Raw genomic sequence first — 24976 nt, forward strand, 5'->3', positions numbered from 1 at the left:
CATGGTAGTTTGGCGGTGTCTGCTTCGGGCGCCCTTAGTGGTCATGTCCTATCTTCGTGGTCCGTCGGGCCTCGGCAGGCACTACACAGTCTGTGTCCGATGGCGCCGTGCTGGGGATACTTCGTGGGGGGGGTTGTGCTTCGGCCGCCCGCCGGGCTACGCCAGTGGGCCGCTCAGCAGGGCCCGGTGAGGGTGTAGTTAAGGCCGCATCAGGCGCTCCCCCCTCCGTCTCCTCGCTGCTCTTCTTCGGGACACAGGAGCACAAGTCTCAGCTTAGGCAATCTCTGCCACTTCAGATCGAGTTCCATAAAGGCTGGCCCCTTGCGGGTTCCTCCCGGTCGGTCACAGGGCTCCGCTACAGCGTCAGGCTGGGCATCATCATGGCCGCCATTTTCTGTCCTCGTACGACGTTCCGTTTCTTCTCGATGGTGCGGGCCCTCAGAGGGTCGTGAGGCTCCCAAACTTCGTCAACAGGCGGAACACTCCTTCACACGACCTATATTCTGTTTTCAAGTGGCTGCAGTCAAGTTTAAGCGGTAGTTGGTGGCGGATCCATAATCGTATCGAGCGGAGCTGCGCCGAACACGTCCTTCCTACATGGCGGTTAGCCATGCCCCCTCGACTACTCATCCCTGTACTCCTGCAGAGCAATAGTCATTGTGTCATTCGCTGCATGTGTCAAGATATAAACTTGCAGTAAACTGCAACTGCAAGTGGCAGTAAAAAGTGGGAGAGAAATGGGTTGGACCTGCAAACAAAAGCCTCATTTTCGTATGCACAATATTAGTGTGCAATGAATGCCAGAGGAAGATAATACACAGGAAAATTAGCAAGTCCTCGGGGGCGCTGTGGAGCTGTCATGCAAATGGTGGCTTCCATCTGAGCTCCATTCAGAGGCGTCATTCCTGGCCCCAGGCATCACGCCACCCTTGGACATCCGAGCCTGCAACTCGTGGTGGCAGAACCGGTGAGAGCTGGTATTGCCAAGTAAAATACTTTGTTATGTTATGTTATTTGATATTTATATAGCGTGCTTTATATCATTGGCATGACCTCAAAGCGCTGGTAGTTTGCACGCCCTCGGGCACCATAGTCCAGGTCAGTTGAAAGATTAGGGTGTGGAAGGGTGCTTGTGAGCATCAGTTAAGTGTGCAGCTGATGTAATTGTCTAATGGTAGCTGCATCCTAGCATTCGGTGTGGTGGTATTGGTATCAGTTCAATGTGTGCAGTCTGGCGGGTGGACTCCAAGACTGGGTTCTGGCTGCGTTAGGCCTGTGGGACACTTATGTGAGCAGCTAGGCTGTTTTTCTGTGTGGTATAGCTGTGTTTTATTAGAGTGATGAGGTGTTCATGGGATAGTGTTCATCTGTGAGCAGCTAGGCCAAATTGATCAAGGGGTGTAGCTGCACTCTAATTGTGTGATGGTGTAGAGTAGAGAGTAAACATAGTGATAGGTTGTGATATGATGGTTCATCCACACAGCGCCCACACACAATGCACTTCAAAAGCACTTGACGACAAGGGAGGGAACAAGGGAAGACGCAAAGACACTCCCACAGGCCATGAACAACATGAATGTGAAGACTAGCCACTGCACTCAGCCTAGCTACACCCAGACAGTGCAAGTGCCAAGACACAGTCAGGGGGAAATGGTACAAGAGGACCAGAGGGCCGGGGGCATACAGCAACATTGCGGGGAGCCAAGGGGCCTAGGGGAACACAGCGACATCACTGAGGGCCAGGGGGTTGGGGGGCGCAGTGACGACACAGGAACCAGAGGGTCAGGGCATACAGTGAAACACGGGGAGCCAGAGTCTGGGGACACACAGCGACATCACGTTTTAGGGGACCGGGGGGGGTTTGGGGGCACACAGCGACATCAGGGGACCAGAGCGGCTGGGGCCACACTGAGACATCACATGGACCAGAGAGGGCTGGGGGGCACACAGAGACATCACTGGGACCAGAGGGCTGGGGGGCACACAGAGACATCACAGGGATCGAGCAGGGCATGTGGGCACACAGTGACATCACGGTCTGCCAGAGGGGGCTAGGTGTACACAGCAACATCATGGTGGACCAGAGGGGGTAGGGGCATACAGCGACTACACAGGAACCAGAGGGGGCTGGGGGCACACCGGGCAACAAGGGGATCAGGGGGCCTGGGGCACACAGCCACATCACGGGGGACTAGAGGGCCTGGTGGACACAGTGACATCAAGGATACCTGAGGGGGCTGTGGGTACACAGCGACATCAAGGGGACCGAGGGGCTGGGGGGAAACAGCTACATCATGGGGGGCCAAAGGGGCTGGGTATACATAGCGACAACAAGGGGGACTGGAGAGGCTAGGGGCACACATTAACATCACGGGAACTAGAGGGGGCTGGGCATATGATATGATGTGATATGGCATTTATAACACGCCTATACACAAGTGTTTCAAGGTGCGAAATAGCGACATCATGGGGAACCAGAGGGGTATACAGCGACATCACGGGGAACCAGAGGGCAGGGGGTACATAGTGACAACACAGGAGACCAAAGGGGATGGGGGGAACACAGCGACATCATGGTGGACCAGAGGGAGCTTGGGTGCACACAGTGATAGCACAGGGGACTGGAGGGGATGGGCATATAGCGACATCACAGGGTACTTGAGGGGAATGAGGGCACCCAGCGACAACCCATGGAACCACAGGGGCTGAGGTGTACATAGCAACATTGCGGGGGACGGGAAGCATACCTGAGGCAGACAGGGAATTGACGTCAGCTTTGTTGTGGGCCTAGTATGGTGAGGAGGCAGCAAGGATATGTGAATATCAGTAAGGAGAGGGATTGGGTGGAGTTATGATCTAAGGAGATAATTATTCTGCATTTCAGGGATGTGGTTGTTTAAAGGCCAAATAAATGAGAGTATTCATTGATGACATGTTGGGAGTTTCATTGAGGATTAGTCATGGGGTTGCTAGGGTTTCAATCGCTTCAGAAGGTCATGCACAGTATTATGGAAAGAGCCACGTTTTTAGAGCTTTGCGGAATGTCATATAGTCTTGGGTGTGTCGAATAAGTGGGGAAAGCGAGTTCCATAGAGTTGGGCCAAGGTTGGAATCAGTAAAAGAAGGGGTGCAGGATGGGAGGTACAGTTTTATCTTTTCTTGCAGGTATAATGGGCCAGTCTTGTGCACTGCACAGTGAGTGATACACAGGGTCTTGAAAGTGGCCCTTTGTCTGACTGGGACCCAGTGGAGGGTCCGGAGAGCTGGAGAGATGTGGTCTTTCAGACCTAGGGCAAGGAGCTCTTTAACAGCAGTGTTGTGCGCTCTTTGGAGTTTGTTAAGATGGCCTGCCGGGGCTCCCTGGTACAGGAAAATGGCATAGTCCAGTCTTGACATCACAATAGACATAACTGCGGCAAGTCTGCTCGTGAAGGAGAGGTAGGGAAAGATGCGTCTGAGGAGTTTGAGATGGTAGTGACAACATTTTGGCACATTGTTGATCTGACAGGAGAGAGTTAGGCCAGAATCCATAGTGCAGCCTAGGCTTTTTACTGTGTCGGAGGGCCGGGGGCAGGGTATGGGGTCATGGGAGCGGATGATGTAGAAGGACAGTGTTGCTGCACGCCATGATTTCAGTTTTTGTGGTGTTTAAGAGGAGGTGGTTTATTGTTATCCATCGGTCAATATCTAGAAGACAGGCTTCGAGGTTGGGCTGGGGGTTAATGCCCGAATTGGGGATTCTTAGGATGATTTGGGTATCGTCAGCGTAGTTGTAGCAGGAGATGTTGTGCATGTGGATGATTCCAGGAAGGGTGGCCATGTGGAGGTTGAACAGGTGAGCATATAGGCATGTGCCTTGCGGTGCTACAGTGTTCACCGAGCAGATAGCAGGTCACAAACTCATCTCTGGAGATGGTTTTGAAGCAGTTGAAGGTGGGGGAATTGGGCGTCGGGCGATACGGTGAGGGCGGGTCGGTTGTGGAAGGAGGGAGAGGAGGGATAGTTTGTTGTCAATGGAGGTCATCCTGTCAAGAGTGTTGGTGTAGAAGTGTAGGGAGAGGGAGTCGCAGAGTGATTGAGATGGGGTGGATTGGGCAGAGGTGCAAGTAGGTTTGACACATTCGGATATGATTCTGTGGAGTTCTTTGCTGCGGTTGCAGCAGTTGAGAATTTGTTTGTTGTAATAGGCTTTTTTGGCCTTTCGGATTTCAGCTTTGTAGTTACGATAGCGCAAGGCGTACATGGATCTGCTGAGATCGGTTTTAGATGCTTGCCATTTGCGTTCAAGAGTTATTTTGTTTTTTGGCGTTCCTCAGGTGGGACATGAACCATTTGGGGAATGGTCCATTTTGTGAGTAAGCGGGGTGCGAGGGGGTGAGAGGAATTAGTCATTGGGCCAAGAGTCAAAAGAGTCGATGGTTAAGGCGCAGTCTGGGTGGTGCGTTGTAGAGGAACTAAGAAGTAAGGGTTCGACAAGGTCAGGAAGGATCTTCACAATGTTCCAGCATTTGAGGTCTTGGGGTGAGGCCAGGGGGGCTGTAGGAGAAGGGGAAGGGGTGAGGATGGAGAAGGGGATGACAAAGTGGTCGGTCCATATGGAGCCGAATATTGCATCAAGGGTGTGCCCCTTAAGTGGGTTGGACCAGTCATATGATGGGAGAGGTTGAGCACATCAAGACTGTCCACCAGTGCATGGGTCATGGGGTTCGTGGGAATGTCCAACTAGATATTGAAATCTCCAAGGAGTGAGAGAGGGGTGATTTACTTAAATGGTGGCTACAGAATCACAGAGGTTGTTGGTGAAATGTCTGTCATAACCAGGGGGTCTGTAGATGAGTAGGAAGCTGTGGGGAGAACGTTGGAGGTTGCAAGAGTTTAACTAGAAGGGATTCACATGAGGGAATGTATTTCTGAGCTTCGACGAGTGAGACAGAGAAATGAGAATTGAAGAGGACTGCCACTCCGCCTCCTCTGGTGGGTCTATTGTGGGAGATGAGCGAGTAGCAGGGGGGGAAGGCCTCATGTGCAACAGGGGCAAAGTCGTCGGAGAACCAGGTTTCGGTGATAAAGACGAGGTCGGGCTTGTCAGAGGACAAGAGGTCAGAAATGCTGTGTATGTTTCTTGCTATGGAGCGGGCATTAAAAAGGATGCAGTTGACTTTGTGGGGGGATGTGGTCTTAGTGGAGCTCATCGGAGTGGGAGCATGAGGAGCTTGAGAGATTGGAGGGGAGGAGGGTGAGGATGGAACATTCAAGGTCACTGAGAGAGGTTGAGTTGGGTTAGTGGGGCAGGAGGCCAGTGGATTTTGAGTGAAGTGAGATGGGGTTACGTCAGTGGGGGCTGGGAAGAGTAGGTGGTTGGAGGAGGAATTGTGAGAGGTGTGGGTAGTGTCGACGTGGGACGGGCGGTGAGGGTAAGGATTTTTAGGAGGCTGGAGTGAGTCTGGTAGAAGTCTGGGGTTCTGGTGTGCAGAGTGAGAAGTCAGGAGAGGAAGTGGAAGCTGGGCAAGGGCAGGGGGAGTGTGAAGGGGTAGTGGAGGGTGAGATTGGGAGGACGGGTTGATATAGAAGTGGTGAGCAGTAGAGAATCAAGGAAGAGGACCAATTTTGTTTTCTGCATTTCGTGGCTTTTGGTGCTATGGGGTTTGAGAGAGGGTAGGGGGTCTGAGGGGTAGGGAAATGCAGCTACCATTCTTGCGAGTGCGAGACGCGCTGCTTTCCGATAGGGGAAGTGATATGAAGGGGTGGTTTGTTGGCGGGGGGTTGAGAAGCAGTTAAGGGGGAGAGGGTGTGATGGGGGGTGGGTGAGAGGGAGGTGAGTTCTCTGATAGGTTAAGGTGGAGGGTCTGGGGGGCAAAAGGGAGCAGAAGGGATGGAGGGCTGTTCCTTGGAAGATGCAAGGAAGGAGTGGAGGAAGGGGTGGATTCACGCTGTTTGGAGTGTCAGAGGGGTCGATGCAAACAAGGTTTTACTCTGTTAATAACAAGCTGGATGAGATAACGGTAAACATCTCTTCCATTCACACTCAGCTGGAGAGGCAGACATTGAGGTTCAACAAGGCAGAAGCCAGAATCAGCACAGTGAAGGACACCAAACATGGCCTGCAAAGTACATTGAGCACTCTGTTTAGGATATAAGAGTGGCAAGACAAAGCGTGAAGATATGGAATCAAGTTTGCTCCAAAACAATATGCTCATTTTTGGAATCCTTGAGGATGCTCTGCATGGTAATATTCAGAATAATTCTGGGTCATCTGGTGCTCTCACTGCACTTCACAATAGAGAGGGCTCATCATACGCTGACCACCAAGCCTAAGCCTGGAGAATACCCACGTCCAATTATAGAGTGGGTGCTCCACTACAGGATCAGAGAATTTTCTTTTCCTGACATACACAAGAGAGCAGAAGGAGCTTAGGTTTGAATCACATTCCATTCATTTTTACCCAGACTTCTCCACCGTGGTTCAGCAAGAGCGCTGCTCATTCTTGGGCATAAACAAACTCCTTCAGGAGAGGAAGAGACAATAAGCAATGTCAATTGGAAAACAAGACATCCTTCTTCACAGTGCCTGGTGAGGCAGTCTCATTTATTGAATCCAAGTTCCCTATGCCCGATACATCTGCCTCTGTTACCTCATCTACGGGACAGTGAGTATGGACGAATATACATAGGTTGTTACTCAACAAGCATGAACATGGTGGCATGACTTTGGAATCTTGATCCTTTCATGACTATCTGTTCCGTTGTCACCAAGCAAACAAGCAAATAGCCGACATGTGAATCCATTGGTTTGGTTTGTGGTTGAGTTTGTTTGGGGGACTCATACACTGCTAAGGTTAGGTAGTCAGAGTTGGTTCAGGATTTTATGTTGGGGATAAAATTGGAAAACGCATGTGGTGGTTACATAATGGTATAACCCTCTAAAAAGCATACAGTTGGCTGTTAGGCATGCTTTTTTCTGACTGTTGGGATGCCTTTACCTGAGTATGTAAAAGCCATTTCTTTCGTAAGTTGAAATGTTAGGGGGATATGTCTGTAAACATCCAGTGTATGGGAATAGACAGAGGGCCGTGGGAACTGTTTTGACAAGAAACACATGCAATAGAACATCAAGCCAGGGTGTTGGCTAGGAACTGGGGTGGGCATCACTTTTATACATCCTTCTGAACATGTGCTAGGGTGCTAGGTGTGTGATGACCTTAATTCATTGCTCGTTTCAGTTACAGTGCTGGACACAAAAATGGACATGCTAGGCCACTATGTCATAGAGTATGTTACGCTCAATAGGAAAGAGGTCCTGTTGGTCAATGTGTTTGCTCAAACACAAATGACACCATATTCTGCGAAGATCTTTCACATATGCCTGATCTGTCGACTGCTGCTTGAGTGGGGACATAAATACAATTCTGTGCATATGGCTCTGCCTCACTCGCCCCTTAATATCATCGGCAAAATGAACGTGGATGTATGCAGGGTTTTGTATGGTCAGGATAGGGAATATACATCGTGTTCATCAGTTCATGACATGCACTTCAGGATACATGGTTGGCTGTTGTCGACCAGATTTTCAACCCGTAGCCCTGCTTGACACAGCATTCACTGTTAATTTGCATGACCACATTAGATTGTTTTCCAGGACCAATCCAGGGCCTGTGTCATCAGTAGCCTACTTCTGGCACGTGTTTAAAGTTTATGTGAGGGCGGTTGCTATGGCCATAGAGTTTGGTGTCATGATGACTATCAGGAGAGATATCCGGAGGTCAGAGAGTACGTTCAACAAGCTCCAGATCAAACACGCATGAATGCCAACACTGTTGATACAACTGAGTACACAAACTGAGCTGGACACTTTCGTAAGTGAGCCCAAAGGGAATTGAATTTCTTTGTCAAGCCAGCAATGGCTAGTCGATACAGGGAGGCAGACAGGCCAGATTTCCGACTGACTGCACTGGTATGGGCTGAGAACGGTAGTGATAACATTTTGCCCATACCATCCAGGGATGGGACGGTTGCGCACACGAATGCAGACATCAATAAGATCTTCTGCTCTTTCCACTCTTTCTACTCCTACTTGTATCGGAAATCAGGTTTTGCCACTCAAAAAGAGAACAACAATATGTACACATAATTCAGACCTCACATTCATGATGTACCTAAAGGAAAGTCGCTGGAGTCTGAATTCCTAGTAGCTGAATATTAAAGAGAAATCCATGAGATAATATTGCTGCATCTATTGAAACTGTTGGAAGAATCCCTGGTCGAGGGAAGAATGCCAGACTCAATGAGAAAAGCCATGATAATCCTTCTTTTAAAGCCTGAAAAACCAGCAGAGTCATGTGATTCATATAGCCCAGCCTCCCTTCAAACTTATATGCTAAAATATTCTCCAAGGTAATAGTGACCCGCCTGCTACCTCTAACGCCTCCTGCACTTTTGATTGTGCCATTGGCTGATGTCCTGAGGCTCAGGTATTAGACTGGGGGCATCCCTGGATACAATATCCCTTTACACAAATTACATACTATTATTTGTTCGAGACCCAGGGGAGAATGTGGAGGCAATTATACGGGAGGTGACTGATATTGGCAGACACTCGGGCTGGATCTAAAGTGTTTCAAGTCTGAGATACTTTCACTGACAACAGAACAGTGGAGTCAGTGAATAGTGGCGGCCTTCACTGGGCAGGTGACTCGGTTAAGTACTCGGGCATCACTATAACCTGAACTCGAAGCCACACTCTGGAACTGAACTATGGAGCATGCATGGTGCTCCTAATGGCTAAACTATTGCTCTGAGAAAAACTTTCAGTGTCATGGCTGGGCAGAGTCTGGCTCCTAAGGATGTTGGTCCTCGTGAAGTTACTATATATGTTCCAACCTATTCCAAAGTGGTGGACCAAGAACCTATAGTGTTATGCAGTGATTTTATTTGGGCTAAAGGACAGGCTAATATGAAATGGGTGGATATGAGGCCGGGGGAATTGCAGCCCCGAACTTCCAACTATACTACTTAGTGGATCAGCCCCTATTTGCACCATACTTAGCAGATGGATCTTTACAAAACCTCCAACTGGCATTCTCTCCAGGCCACACATTTCTTCTAATTAAGATTTCACGAGTAGGCCACGAAATCTCATAAAACGTACTCAATCTTTCTTATTTGGAAACAAATTTAGATATGCAGATAAGGAAGCAAGTGTCTTGTGATCATTTTTTAAATGTGTCAAGGAATCCTAACTATGCATCTTGTCCATGAGCCTCCAATCCTCAGCATAGAGTGACTGTTTAATATTCATTACATTTGCTGGAAGATCATCGACTGTGAATCCCAGCCTACTTAATACATCAGAATAAAATTTCGCAAAGTTATTAACGCTTGTGCCCTTCTTGTCACGGATCAGCTGTTCAACATCACAATATATGGAGTTTACTGGCAGAAATATGTACAACAGAGAGATATTTCCAACGGGCCTTAGCTACTAAAGACTGCAGTTCCAATTCATACCTTGTTGCTGTTACAGGTAGACATGGTGGTAATCTTAAAACGTTCCTTCACATCAAGGCTTCCAAATAATCATACACCCAAAATTGCATCACATTAACTCCATATAAATGTTTAGGTACAACTTTGCCTTCATAAAAAACAAATAACTGCCAACATTGAGAATTTACCAAATGTGTTATTAATTGTGCACATTTGCCCTGCAAGACATTCAGCTTTATGTTTTAAACATTCTAAAAGATGTATTTTACCAGGTTTATAAAAGATGGGCTACCCTAATTAAATAAAATCATCAGCAACAGCTAATTTTTAGTAAAGTGCATTATCTTTGTTTTAGATGAGTTGATTACTCCAAAATGTTTTCCAGAATGAAGTGCAAATTCTGTTGATAAGCACTGAAGTCCACGCTGAGTACAATTGAATAACATAAAATCGTCCATGTATGCCATCCAATAATATTTAAACACTGATTTCTTGGGGGGCGTGACAATGCAACCTTGCCTCAACCCTGTGTCAGTATATATTTTGTTTGAAAGAGAGCCTTGATGGTCAATACTAGCTGAGTATTTGTGTTCTTATGCAAGGGAATAAGTAATCTAAGTAGACCCGAGGGAGTTCCCAAATTCACCAATTTGCACCACATTAAGTTCCTATTTACAGAATCAAATGCTGCTGATAGATTAATGGATGCAACGAAGACATGGTCACTTTTTCCCAGGCAAGATCTTGAAGGCACCTTAAAATAAAACCATTCATAGAGGTGCCTTGCTGTCTCCTAAATCATACCTGTTGTTTCTTCAGGATACCTTCTTACATTGGCCATGCTTATAAATGTTTTATCATCAATGATGCAAATAACTTACTGTCAGCATCCATGATCATTATAGGTCTGTAATAAGATGGGTTATAACAATTACCCTGTTTATGAATAGGGATATCAAAGGATGTACTACAGGATGTGGGCAGCCTATTGGACTCAACCAAATGAGAGAAAAAAAATAATGAAATGTCAGCCCACTTCACGGGGTGACAAAGCAAAACAAAAGAGATGATGGCTGGAAGGTTTTTAATAAATCTTAACCTCTGGCATTGCTCTGGGCAACCACCAGACCATCGTTCTTCGCCTGCCAAGCCATTACAAAAGGAGAAAGACCATATGCAAATCAGGCTTGGTCCCACCCCAAAAGGGTAGTCCAGCCAGGACTGCTTGGTCACATCCCTTCTGCATGAGACCATCAGCATCCCGAAACATGTTTCAGCCTTGATGGACCTCATCAGTGAGGAGTAGCTTGGGTCTCTATTCTCAGCAGGCACAGGACCCACATCTGAGCATACCCGTCCCACTCAGGGTGACAAAATGGCTGGAAGGTTTTGAATACATCTTTACCTCTGGCAATGCTCTGAGCAACCCTCCAGACCATCGTTCTTCACCTGCCAAGCCATTACAAAAGGGGAAAGACCATATGCAAATAAGGATTGGTCCCACTCTAAAAGGGGTAGTCCATCCCGAACTGCTTGGTCACATCCCTGCTGCACAAGACCACCAGCATCCTCAAACATATTTTGTCCTTGTTGGGCCTTATCAGTGAGGAGTAGCTTGGGTCTATAGACACAGCAGGCACCGGACCCACTTCTGGGCATACCCGTCCCACTCGGGGTGACAAAGCAAAACGAAAGAGGTAATGGCTGGAAGGTGTTGAATAAATCTTAACCTCTGGCATTGCTCCGGACAACCCTCCAGACCATTGTTCTTTGCCTGTCAAGCCATTACAAAAGGGGAAAGACCATATGCAAATAAGGTAGTCCAGCCCGAACTGCTTGGTCACATGCCTTCTGCACAATACCACCAGCATCCCCAAACAAGTTTCAGCTTTGTTGGTCCTCATCAGTGAAAAGTAGCTCTACCTCAGAAATAAAACTTAAAGACCAATCAGACAAATCCACGTGCTCTTGGTAAATTATACACAGGTTTAAATCCCCTTTCTTATAAATTCTCTCATGTTGAATCCAAGTAGACTCCCAAATAGGATTTCATTGTACTGAAGCTTAGTAGCTCTTCATCTTATTAATTAGACAACTTAACCTTATTACTGGCATTTTGCACTATTCACTGACCATACGATCATGCTTTCCAATTCTAAAAACAAACTTTAAGGGGAATGTCACGCCCCAGCCTCCACATTTCCATTCAGCATCCTCAAACCCAGGATAGTTAATTTTAATACCAATTTCTACCATTTTCAAACGCATTTAAATCAATACATTTTTCATTTTGATAAAAAATATCAATGTTGAGGCCTGAGGAATTAAAATCACCAGATATTTTGATTAATCCCTCCTGATTATTATCAATTAAGTTATAGATGAATTCCACTATCCTAGCTAAAAACACCAAACTATCACATATACCTACATGCCAATAGATATTAACAACCAAAGGTCTGATCACTATCTTGTCAAGTGGCAATTCCACCAACACCCCCATTGCACATCTCTGAAGGTTTAATACATGACTATTCTTCCCCACAAGATGTACATTCACAGCCATTAACAGAGCCCATGGGGGTCTGTGTGATGCTGGAAATGCATTGGAGGGGCAGGGCCTCCATGTCCCTGTCCTGTACTCCCTTAGCATGTGTGTTCTGTGTTGTTTTCTGCACAGGAGTCCAGGTGGGACTCCTGGCAGTGCAGCTCTTCCTCTTTTTGTTTATGATGAACAGAGACCCTGGGGATACCCTTATGGCACTCATGGATGGGGGTACAACCCTGTACCGCTAGTGTATGTTTTTGGGCACCTGTGCGTTGGCCACAGAGCAGGGTATGGGCTGGTGGCAGCTCCATGCTGAATTTGACAGGTGCTCTGAGTATCCTCCACTTTGGGATACCCAGACCTTACCATAGGAATCAATGGATTCCTGATAGAAGGCAAGTTGGTCCCTGTGGCCTCTTGGCTTCTATTACCTGTTACTTTGCTTTCCCAAAGTCCTGGGAAGCCCTGACTCTGTCCCTTCCCCTGACTGGCTGTTGGGTGGAAGGACCATATATGGTATTGTGGGGAAGTCCCGGCCAGACTGGCTGGAGCCTTCACAGTGACTGTATGTTATTGATACACTCTTGGGGTGGGACCTGTGTGAATGGAGTGTGTACCAAATATGCATTCCTTGTTATGGGTGTCTGGTATCTGTGTTTGCGACACAAAGAATGAGACATCCATGGCTGAAACTGACATGAATGCAGTGTGGTGTGCTGAAAGGCTGAGTGCTTGCCCCAAAACACATTCCTTGTTATAGGTGTCTGGGTGGAAGTGAAGGGCCTGAAAGCACTGTGAGCCTGATTGGTAGCCTGCCTGCATGAATACCCTTCTGACTGATTGGTTGACTGAGCTTTGCTCAGCAGTGTGAATGAGGGACCAATGTGTATATCTGGGGACTTCTCACTTGCCAATTTGTTCAGAAGCTGAAGTTGAAACTTGAAGCTGCTTATCCTTAAAGCCCAGCTGGAAGAAGAAGAATTGCTGCTGCTTTCATTTGACCCAATCTAAAAGCTGTCAAATCTGTAGAGGACTGATTCAAGAGAGGATCTGGCTAGGAGACCTCTCCCCGAGCTACGAGGGAACATCGTGCAGAAGCTGATCTTCATTGAGGCACCCTGGAAGTCAGTCCCGAAAGGCTGTCGACCGGAGACCAGGCCCGCTGAGAAATCTTGAGCTAAAGCGCCAGGATATCGAGGCCATTGAAGTCCATTGCCATCGACCTGGGTTCAGAGGATTTCTGTAACCACTGGAAGCCAGTCGAGTCATGTTGCCCAGAAGCGGGGACAGCTTGACGCCATGCCGCTTGACGACCAGAGCCAAAACACTCCATCATTTGACTAAGAACATTTTGAACGAAGCACTCCTTACCATCACCGTTGACCACTTTGTCCCACCGCAGAAAGTCGAGGTCGTCGACGACCGAGGAGAATCCAACAGTGGGTTTCCCACAACCCAAAGTCCACAACGACGCCGACAAGTGAAGATCCGAAATCCAGCCGTGGTCGAGTCCAGATCATCAATGCAAACACTTGACTCCTGTTGCCAGAACTACATTCTTCATTGAGTCTTCTTTGTGGCACCGAACACTTTGCATCACAGTATTTGTATTTATATTTTATTTGTTTTTTTATAAAGTGTCTTAATCCAAAGCACTGCACGCCTCATTCTCCCAGGACGTCCTCAAATGATCCTCGACGAGCACTGTGAAGATCGAAGCTGCAGTCTTGATGCCAGTGTTCATATTTCTTCGAGGAATTTCGACGCCCGGTGACTCCTGCTTTAAAGGGAGTTCACTCTCGAGGGATCCATTGATGATCCATCGATGAAACTCTTCTAACTCAGGAACATTGTGGTGTTGGAAGATTTTAAACCAGGAAACAAGACTATTTAAACATTAATGGACTGGGCTTGTTAATATACTTTATTATAGGTTGCCCAGGTGGGGGGGGATCCTCACACAGAAATGTGTCTTAGTAGCTAAAGTACCATTCTGCCATTGTTTAACCTAACTTGTCTTCCTTCCCATGATCTATGCTGATACACTTTGTTATATGATTTGTATGCCATTATAACTGTCAGCAGCTGATGCATTTTAAAGGAGTCAATAGCTAAGTGTTATACCACATAGACATTGTATATATTTGCCATATTTGAATTACCAGAGTACAAAGTGTGTTATTAATTGATTTTTATATCTTGAACCTTATTTATATATAAAGAACTGTCTTAGCACATACCATAGTGTGTGGAAATTCCTTTGTGGGGGCCTTGGGGACTACACTGTACTTAAAAACCAGCCCGCATCACCTCCTGAGAGCTTAAGCCTTGGTTGCTCGTCCATTCTACCATATAGAGAATCTTGGCTGGGGTGCACTGAGCTTCTATTCTGCCATATAGGTGGCAGGAGTACAGCTAACCCCCTTCAGTCTGCCCCCCTACTTTTATGAGCCACTTGGGAATAAACAGTAAATTCAATACTAGGATGCTCAATAGCCAGGTTTCTTGGAGTAATATTATACAGTTCCTCATTAGCATAGATCCTATTAGTTAAAGTTAAAGGTTACTTGTTCGGCGCACTATCACCACCAGAGTGGTCCCTGGCGCTCTGGCAGATCTAAAAAATTATGGTGTGAAACAGGGAGGCTGTGGAAGCAGTTAGTAAGGTGCAGTGGGAATAGGAAAGTGAGATATGATGTTCTGTTGGCAGCTTCAGTTCAGTTTGCACCATTCGCTGAGCTCAGGTGCGATTTTCAAGTCAGAGCAATTCCCATTTGCTTTTATGCATGGTTATGTGATGTTTGTATGTTGTTGCAGTGTGGTGAAGTATGTGCAGTTTGCTGTGCAGAGATGTGTGGTGAAGTATGTGTGGTTTGCTGTGCAGAGATGTGGTCGTCTGAGTATCTGTAGGAGAAGAGTTTGGGGAAAAATTACGTTTTGTATTGGGTTAGCAGGAGGGGGCGTTCTTACCTCTTTGCTTTGGTTTCTGTGGTTGGCCGCTATGACCATCCTGAGTGCTTTGATATTGTTTGGCATCCTAGTCGGCAGACACGTTGCACTGTTTTAATTATCTTCTGTAGAAGTCTAGCGATATGTGGACATGGGTCATGGTGGTGTGTTCTCCCTGCCCTAAGGTTAGAGATGGTTAGGTTAGGAAGGTTATGGGTCTCTCCCTTGACTCCTATTGGGGGGTACCTGCCTACTGTAGTATTCCTCTGTAATCTTGGTGGTGTGTGTGCATGAGAGGTCGAAATGTCCTCCCTACGCCCACCAATTAGGTGTAGGTCCCTGCCTGGGCTTCCTGTTTCTGCCAGAATTCATGATTCCTACTCGCTCCCTTCTGATTCTGCAGTGAAGAGTTTTTTGTTGTTTTCTGACTTCCCGATTATCCCTTGTATTGCATATATTTTTTGGTAGGGAACTGTTTTAGTAGCCAGGTGTGAGAAGGATGCTCCTCCAAATGATCTTTTATTGTATGGTTTTGGCTCTAAGTGAATGCCGTAGTTTGGTCTGAGATATCCTCATCAGTCAATGATGTAGATTTCCATGGGAATTTCAAGAAAACAAATTCAAGTCTTCACTAAGTATGGGGTTGTTTCAAAGAAGGATTAAAAACCTTATTATTCAAAGATCTTGATATCCATGACTAATCATCCTCGCACAAAATATTATCATTGGTTGCAGGGATTAGATGAATCTGAGGCCCTGATTCAATGTGATCTTTTACTGAAATCTTCAAATCCTGTGTTGAATTTGTATATTTAAAATTCCCTATATTCCCAAATGATTTGTAAGACAATGATAAATGTGAAGTAATATAATATCCCAACTGTCTAAGTGGGGACGATTCCCTCAGAATCACATCATAAACTATCCTAGAGGCAATATTCATTGTTACTATATCTAGTTTCCTATCATCAATAAGCACAACTCTTGCTGTATCTCAAGTGGATATTGCCCTACGATTGGGAAATTCAGAAAACAGTGCCAATATATTCATGTGATTCAATGGCACCGAGCAGATATCGCAAAATATATACTCGAACAACAAACAATAATGACATAATGGCAATGGTGACATTTCTGTCCATTCATTTGAATGCTTATTTCCCAGACTTCTCGACCCTGATAGGCCAGATGCTAGTGCTTTCAATGACTTATTAAATGAGGACAAGGCACACTAAATGGTCTACCAGTGCTGGGCTTTAATCTGAGCACTGCTTCAACAATAGGCACCCTTAGTTCAGTCAAACCTGACGCACATTGCCCCATTATGTGTAAGAACATACTCGAGGGATAACAGTACAAATATAGTACCTTTTCAAATTTTATTTCCTGACTGTTACTGAAGAAAACCATGTGCCCTACATATGTCAGTAAAGGAAAAAAGGGGGAACCAGACATGTGATGCCATCAGTGATGTCATCAATGACATTTGTGATGTCATCTTTGATGTCCTGGGTGTTAGTCTTAGCAGTGCACAGTGGTGGCGCGAGTTATGGTTGTTTAACTTACCATTACTGGTTAATTTCAGGGGTTTTTCGGTTTTACTTGGAAACGTAAAGTCCCTTTAACAACGTTTTTTTACTGAATTTCATAGGTTTTTAGTAGCGCAACTTCACCATAACGTCCCTTTAACAAAGTTTTTTATCGAATTTCATAGGTTTTTAGTAGCACAACTTAACCATAATATCCCTGACTTTATATACATGAAACATAGAACATACCGAACCCCCTGCTACTGAATTTGATGTCCGCTGACTCTTCTTATGTCCGCGAACAGACGCGGACAACAGCAATACTACCCAAAAACTCGGGGGTATCTTAAATTGTTATATCATGCCATATGAACACTGCACAAGTTCACAAACCAGCACACATACACATTATATGTAGTAATAAATGAGAAGTGTAACCTATATATGTAACACATCAACCATTCATTTAAATACCATATATACTCAAATGGAATATACCAAAAGAAGAAAGATAGGCTTCCAACATAATTCCCTCACAGAAACTGCAAACTAGGAGCAACAGCAGAGCTACATACCAGTAAGAACACAACTTACCAGAAGCTAGTAAGTGTACTTCATTTTTGTTATATATTTGTAAAATTTCTGTATTAGATACAAAAAAGTGATATAATTTTCTTTTCTCACAGAAATGTCCAGTACTTTCGAGTGGCTTGAGGAGAATTTCCCACGTGAGGCAATGTCTGAAGATAGTGAGCCTAATGGTAGACAATTCTCTATGTAAACCAATTAATAAGTATTACTTTATATACACTTAACATATATATATTTTTTTGTACAGACCATACAAACATTGAAAATAGTACACCAAAAGATATATTGGATAAGACTCTCCAGCCCATGGAAGAAAAACAGGACATGCTCATGCAAATTTCAACCATTTGAAAAACATTGTGGAGGATCACTTGAAAGAAAAAATTAGATACCATTGTCCCACGTGTACCTGTCCCCACTCTCCATATCCCAGTCAATTATCCCCAAATCCTCTCCACGAACAAAAACGTTTTGATGAGACTTCCATCCCTTCATCTCCTCCTATCAATCCTCTTGAAACCCCCAATTCTCCTGTGTTTGTCTCAATTCTGCTTCCCCTTCTCTTTCATAAATTTTAAATCTATATATAATAAAGCAAAATTATTAAATGTAAATGTGTCCTAATCAGTTCTTGTTTTTGATTTTTTCGTACAAAAACAGTTGAGGTGTCCACGGATAGCGCGGGTGTCCGGGATGTCGGTAATCAAATGAAAATGGGGGCGTCCTAAGGACACTATATCTGTCCGTACTGTTCGCAGGCAAGTTGAAACTGTTCTAAGAACACACGAGGTGTCCGGAATGTCCGCAATTAACCAAAATGGAGGTGTTCTAAGAACATTATGCCTGTCCGTAATGTTCGCAGGGAAGTTGAAACTGTTCTAAGAACACACTCAGTGTCCGGGATGTCTGCAATTAACCAAAATGGGGGGTCCTAAGGACACTATACGTGTCCGTATTGTTCACGTGCAAGTTGAAATTGTTCTAAGAACACACTCGGTGTCCGGGATGTCCAATTAACCAAAATGTAGGTGTTCTAAGGACACTTTACCTGTCCATACTGCCTAAAGAACATATACGCACATGTGCACCACACCTGTAAGTTCTCCAAACATCACGCCTGTTCGTTAGTGTTTGCGTCGCTTGTGTCACACTTTTAATTAATTTCAGGACCCGAACACTGTCCGTAGAACACCCACGTGCATGCGCACAACCGTTCCCGTGCATTTGATGTCCTGCGAACACCTCTTCCGTTCGTGGACATGTTCGTGACGCCATCATGTGACCGCACCCACGCTGAGCGTGTGTCCTGAATTACGGACACTGTCCGGGTCCCCGAACATTTTAAAAGTACCTTTTCAGGCAATCCACAGTATGTTATACTAGAAATGCACCATAGCACATGTCCCAGACAATAACCCTGATTTTCTACATATTTTTTCTAACTTTTTGAGCACTTTTGGGGTGTTTGTCCTGTACGCGGACAGCATGGGTGTCCACGAACCGCGCACCAGCACCCCTATAAAAGGCCACACACCAACCTCATCCTCATTGTGTTTCTGGCTACCTTACAGAACACGGTGCATTTTGCTGCCAATTTTCCAGATTTTCTTCTGAAACCTGATGGCATCCATGGCTCCTCTACTGCCACCTGGTGCTACATCTGCCACAGCACCACTCCCTCCAACTCCCACACCACCACTTCCCCAAGGGCCTGAAGAGGGGAACAGGCGTGAGGATGCAGAGGAGGATGAAGAGGATGACGAGGATGAGGTAGTGGAAGTCCCTACTACCAGCACTCGCCGTGAGTCTTGGGTGTGGCGGTTATTTACTATTCATGGTAACGTATCCATGGTGCGTGTGAACAAAGTCACCTGCAACGAGTGCAAAATGGTACTGAGTCGCGGGATGCTTGGTTCGTACAGCTTTGGTACGACTACTATGAAGCGACACCTAAGGTCGTTCCACGGTGGGGCCGTGTGCAAGGTTGTACCTTGCAAGGAGCGTAGTAGGTTGACTTCCTCTACTACATCCTCCGTTTCCGATCCTGTCACCACAAGGAACACTCCAGTGGGACAGCGTATTCCTCCAGCTGCCTCACAGGCCATTCGCAATGCTGATGACCCTTACCTTTCGAGGGTCACAGTTTTGTGTATGTACTGCGACCCAGTACTCTGCAGGGGGGAGAAACTTCAAAGTGCTTTTGAGACTCTGGTCTCAGAGCACGAGAAGACTTGCTCACTACCTAGGCAAAGCCCACCCTACATCTTCCTCTCGTCACCCGCCCTTTCTTATCCCCGTGGTTGGTGTCTCTCCTTACCCTCCTTTCCCCTCCTCTCCTAGTGTGTCATGTGTAAAAAACCCAAAAAAATACAAAACAACAAAAACATTTTTAAAAAAAGGCTCGTTTCAGAGCCGCCTTTCACAGTCAAAAAATAGAAGTGGGAAATAAATTGAGCAGGCTACTGTGTATTTTTTTTTTTAGAAGTCCGCGGACAGTTCGCGAACATCAAACATTTTAAGGTGCTGCCCTATCAAAATTATTGCACTTTTCTCTGGGAGGAAGTGGTGGCTCTGAAAAGAGCCTTTTGTGGGTTTTTTTGTATTTGAAATCTTGAAAAAATCAACACCTACTGCAAAAAAGCTGGCTGTAATTCCACAAAAGGACGCAATGCATTTTGTACATTTCTCAGAAAAATCTGATTACCAGCATGAGTAAGATGGACTCCATCTGTTTGTGCTACGAAATATAATATTTTCATTGGACATAGGACATGCCAACATCTCTTAGAAAGGCACAAACAGCCTTATTGACATTGCACCTCGTTTTCTCCATTTGTGGACCAAATGAAGAAGAACGCAGCCACATTTGTCTCTGTGCAAATAGGAGAAAATATTACTTGGGAATTTTGAAACATATCCATGACCTACCCAAGTCCTTCTTTCATCGCAAATTGCAAAGAAATTCCTGACACATGTCCCAAACTGTTCCCTCCACAATGAATTATAATTATGTCTGGATGATGCTCTGTCTGCAAACTAGCACAGAGAGGTAGCAAGTCTAGCCACTTCATTCCGCATACTCCATGCCAGTGCACTTCCACATGAGGGAATCCAAGATATGCAGCTACTCCACAGCGTTGTGCATTCCCCTCCAACCAATGTATCCATGAGTCTCCCAACATCTAGACAATCTGTTTTCTGAAACACACAGCCATAGCTAACTGTTCTTCTCTCAGGAAAAAGACCTTCTGACATACTGTCTTCTTACACAACACCCCCCCTAAAACTTTACTGAACAATCAATTCCCCTGCTCATTCTCAATTGCATGTCTCTCCACCCCAAAATCACTGTATGTAATACGCAGTGTCCGCACACTTCCGTTATACCTGCGGACATATCTTAACCTAGACAGCCCTTCTACCATTTCCACTTCACTCTCTGGATACAGCTAAACAGTCACACAACCATCCACCAATCACATCCAAAACCTCTACATCTAACTGCATCATCAGAGTTCAGCACTTCAAATGTACTGTAGATTACTCTGAGTACAAGTCTTATTTCATTGGAATGCAAATACTACAAAAACTACTGTACAAGTCTCCAAGATTTCTACGTGCAGCTGCATGCATATCCACATGCATGAATGCAAACTACAGGTATGCATATTTTCTGCACAGTACATGTACAACTCTTATGAATGCATATAAACAGAGTAACTGCCACTTAATCTGTATAACCTATAAAATTAACTTACTGTCATTTTTCACATCTGCTATAATCAACTATCACTTCCAAACCTGCCTGCTATCTATACGAATTTGTACACACACAGCTATCTAAAAAATTATAATAGTAGAAGATGGGAGAAATAACAGTATAATTGTGGAAACACACTAAGTGGTGTATTATAAAATTACACACAGCCATAACACCACTACCTGTAAATCACATCTTTCTGATTTATTACCCACATTTTCACAAATGCATACATTCCATGATTTTCTATACAGTATCTGCCATTTATCTTATAAAAATTGCAAAATAAGTATATCATTATTTCTTCTGTCTCCTAACATTCAATAACACAGCCTTAAGAAACCAAGTGAGTTTCATACACTTCCTATTCTAGTCATTTGCAAAGCATGTTGAACTAACATATTTTAAATAAAATATAAAGACTGCACATAGTCAAAGGAAACTGCACACTATATGCACACAAAATTACTAACTTCTTTCCTTTACAATTACAGTGAAGACCACTCTCCTGAAAAGCAGCAGAATCCGAAGTAAAACCAACAACTCAGAAGAAACCTCATCATTCCACACAAAAAAGTTAGTACAATACTACCATAATATTCTTGCTGTTACTCAAACACACTGTGCGGTTGATTCATGGAATTTGTGCACCAAAAAAAAAAAGATTAGTGCACCATTCTGCCCACAAATACCCATTCGTTAAACAGGGATTTGTAGGCAGAATGCCGCACAAATCCCCGTTTTTTAGCGCACAAATGACATAACTCAGCCTCTAGAATGTTAGTATTGCAGAATAAAAAACTGTTTTAATTCTATACCATTAGATTTACTATTTGTGCTTCTCCTCACCACTAGCTTAACTTTCTACTGTCATCTGAACCCCAGTATAGTAACCCACAAATAGAAGAATAGCCTTCCCAACTAGTTGTAGCTGCCCAATACACAATCACACACCATCACATACATACAAATGCGCGGAACGCCCACATGCGCGTCTGCAACACGTATTCATGGAATCGAACGGGGCTAATGCGTGCGCCAAAAAAGACGCGCTAATCCGGAAACACGTACGCCAGCAGGAAACAGGCGTACGTGGACCCGCGCAGCATAAAAGTGCACGCAAAAAACAAACAAGCTCAGACGCCAGGATGAATATACCGTTCCTAGCAGCAGTGGTCGTGGGATACCACAGGAGGAGGAGGATAGTCAGGCCCAGAATTTTCACACCCAGAACCAGCCTTTTTGGGATGCCTGATCACCAGGTGTATGGGAGGTACAGGTTTCCACCTCACATAATACTCGACCTGGTGAGTGACTGGGAGGATGACCTCACATCACCCACCCTGTGCTCCCAAGCACTCAGCTCCCTGGAGAAGGTCCTCAATATACTGCACTTCTTGGCCACTGGATCATTTCAGCGGACAAGTGCTATAGTGGGGGGGGGGGGTGTCACAGACCACACAGTCATGTTGCCTACACCAGGTCTTGGCCATCATGACTGCACGCCCATCAGTCCGCAGGCACATATACCTGCCCAGAACACCTGCAGAAAGGCAGGCTGCCGTCCAGGATTTCTAGGGGTGGCACAATTCCCCAAAGTCCTAGGTGCCATTGATTGCACCCATGTGGCTCTACGTCCCCCCAGGGCATCAGAGCACATCTATAGAAACCGCAAACACTGGCCTTCCATCAACGTAGTATGTGATGCCAAGGGAATCATCACCTCAGTATATGCCAACTATCCAGGGTCCACCCACGACAGTTTTATTTACAGAATGTCAACCCTAAATCGGGACCTAGAAGCTGGGCGGCATGGCGATACATGGCTGCTCGGTGAGTATAAATGCCACAGCACATGTCAGATACTGAGTAATATCACAACCCCACTAATGATACCCGTCACCACCTCCCCAGGGGACAGTGCCTACCCTCTGAGCACCCACATGATGACGCCAATTCGGAACCCCACCACGCCACCCGAGGTAAGATACAACACAGCCCATATTGCAACCCGGGGCATAGTGGAGCACACATTCGGAGTGCTCAAGTCACGCTTTCGCTCCCTTGACCGTTCTGGCGGGCAGCTGTTATACGCTCCCCCAGTAGTGTGCAGAATCATAGTGGCAGCATGTATCCTGCACAACGTTCCAACACGCCGGGGCCTGCCCGTGGACATGGTGGTGCCCCCACACCTCCAACCACCTGCACGGCCGCTGCGCATGGGAGGGGAAAGGGCACGGGGTGAGGCAGCCTGTACGCAGCTGCTGGCTAATTACTTCACCTAAAATCACTCCCCTGTGGAGTGCACACAGCCCTGGCACATACCATCTGACAATCAATGATGATGACATAAGGGACAGTCAACTGTCACAACCATACCAGCCTGAGATTGGTCACCTGGAAGTGTTACATTGTGTGCATCCCTACCCACACAAACACCACCAATGCTGTGTCATCAAAAGACACACTTCTATGCTACTAAATTCATTACCCCCTTGCAAAATACAACATGACAACAGTGCCATGTCACCCAACCCCTCCCCAGCACCGCCACCCAACACACCATGGCATGTCATGCTATGTGAGAGCAAACAAAGCAATCCCCAAAACCTGACACAAGTGTCACAAAGTACAGTGTCCCTAATGGAAACTGGCCACACACAATATGCTCCCAGTAATGTAGAACTAACAATACAAATGACCAAATACTTACCAACAATACAATGCAGCTACACAACCTCAAACATAGCAAAAGCATGACAGTACTAAGTTAAAGTAGTGGTAGTCTTACAACCTGATTATGCCAGCACATCGACCCCTTCCAACTGTACACTCAAATGTGTAAGTGCACTGCTTACAACATGAACTCCATCTCCAAAGTTGACGGCCTTGTGAAGACATGAGGAATGAACCTGCAAATTAGGAGGAAGACTTGGATGCACAAGCACATATCAATACACCATTCAGTGTACAACACAACAACAATATCCACTAGGAATGTATACACAGTATTGACTACAGACTGCCCACACAGCTCATGGGAGTACAACGTCACTGTGTAAGTCACTGTCACTTGGGCACACCCTTTGCAAGCCCATGGAAGCGGGAAGTAGGAGGGGTGTGTGTCTCACAAACCCAAGCATCTAACCCAAACTCAGGACAAGCCTGCATGTGCCCAGCCGGAATACAGTGGATGCCCACGGGAGCCACACAAGGCAACACACTGTAAAAAGAAATCAAAAATCAAAAATGGCCATGTGGGGCCGAGGGGGAGGGGGAACCCAGGAGGTCTGAGGACAGGGTGCACACCAACAGCCACCTTTGTGGATGTTGGGAAAAAAAACATCTCCATGGGCTCATGGCCTGCACGGCAATGCCAATGTGGGAGAACTGCTGCTGTCGCTCTCATCACCCTCTGCTGCTGCATCAGGAGCAGGTGGTGCTATGAGAGGCAGCCCACGCAAAGCCCTGGTATGGTCCTCCATGGCAGCAAGCATGCGGGTGTGGAAGGTCTCGTTCTGGAGGATTATAGTGCGGAGATCCCCATGCAGCACCTGAAGTGATTCCCGGATCTCCTGCCGAGTTGCTTGCATCTCAGCTGAGAGCGAACGTGTGAGCTGCTCCAGCTGCTGTTCTGTCCTCAAGTTAGTGGAAGCCTCAAGGTCAACAAGAGTCTCCCTGAGGTGATGGAGTTCTACCCTCAGGGCTTCCCTGTGGCCCTTGGACTCTATTGATATCGATTGGCGTAGAGTCTCCAGTGCCGCCCGTCTGTCCCTGTTGGACGCCAACATGTCCTCCCTGTGTGATTGGCAAATGGAGTCTGTTGCCTGCTGTAGTTGCTCCATCTGCCTTTCAGGGGGGACAATGGAAGTGGCCACCCTCTCCATTGCTTGAGCCATCATCTCAACTAATGCTGCCTGTTGGGTTGCCATACCGTACATGGATTGTTCCCATATGGTACTGCCTGGTGGCGTACGGCCACCGCATCGGCGGGCACCACACCTGTTTGGGGCAAGGCGATCTGCGTCTTGCTGTGCCGGCACTGCCTGAGGCTGCAGGACTGCATTCCCCCTCTGATCTGCTGGCCCAGGAACAGGATCAGATGTTGTGGAGTGT

This window comes from Ambystoma mexicanum, chromosome 6p (assembly GCF_040938575.1).
Source record: "Ambystoma mexicanum isolate Mex_15411 chromosome 6p, UKY_AmexF1_1, whole genome shotgun sequence".
Classification (NCBI taxonomy): Eukaryota; Metazoa; Chordata; class Amphibia; order Caudata; family Ambystomatidae; genus Ambystoma; species Ambystoma mexicanum.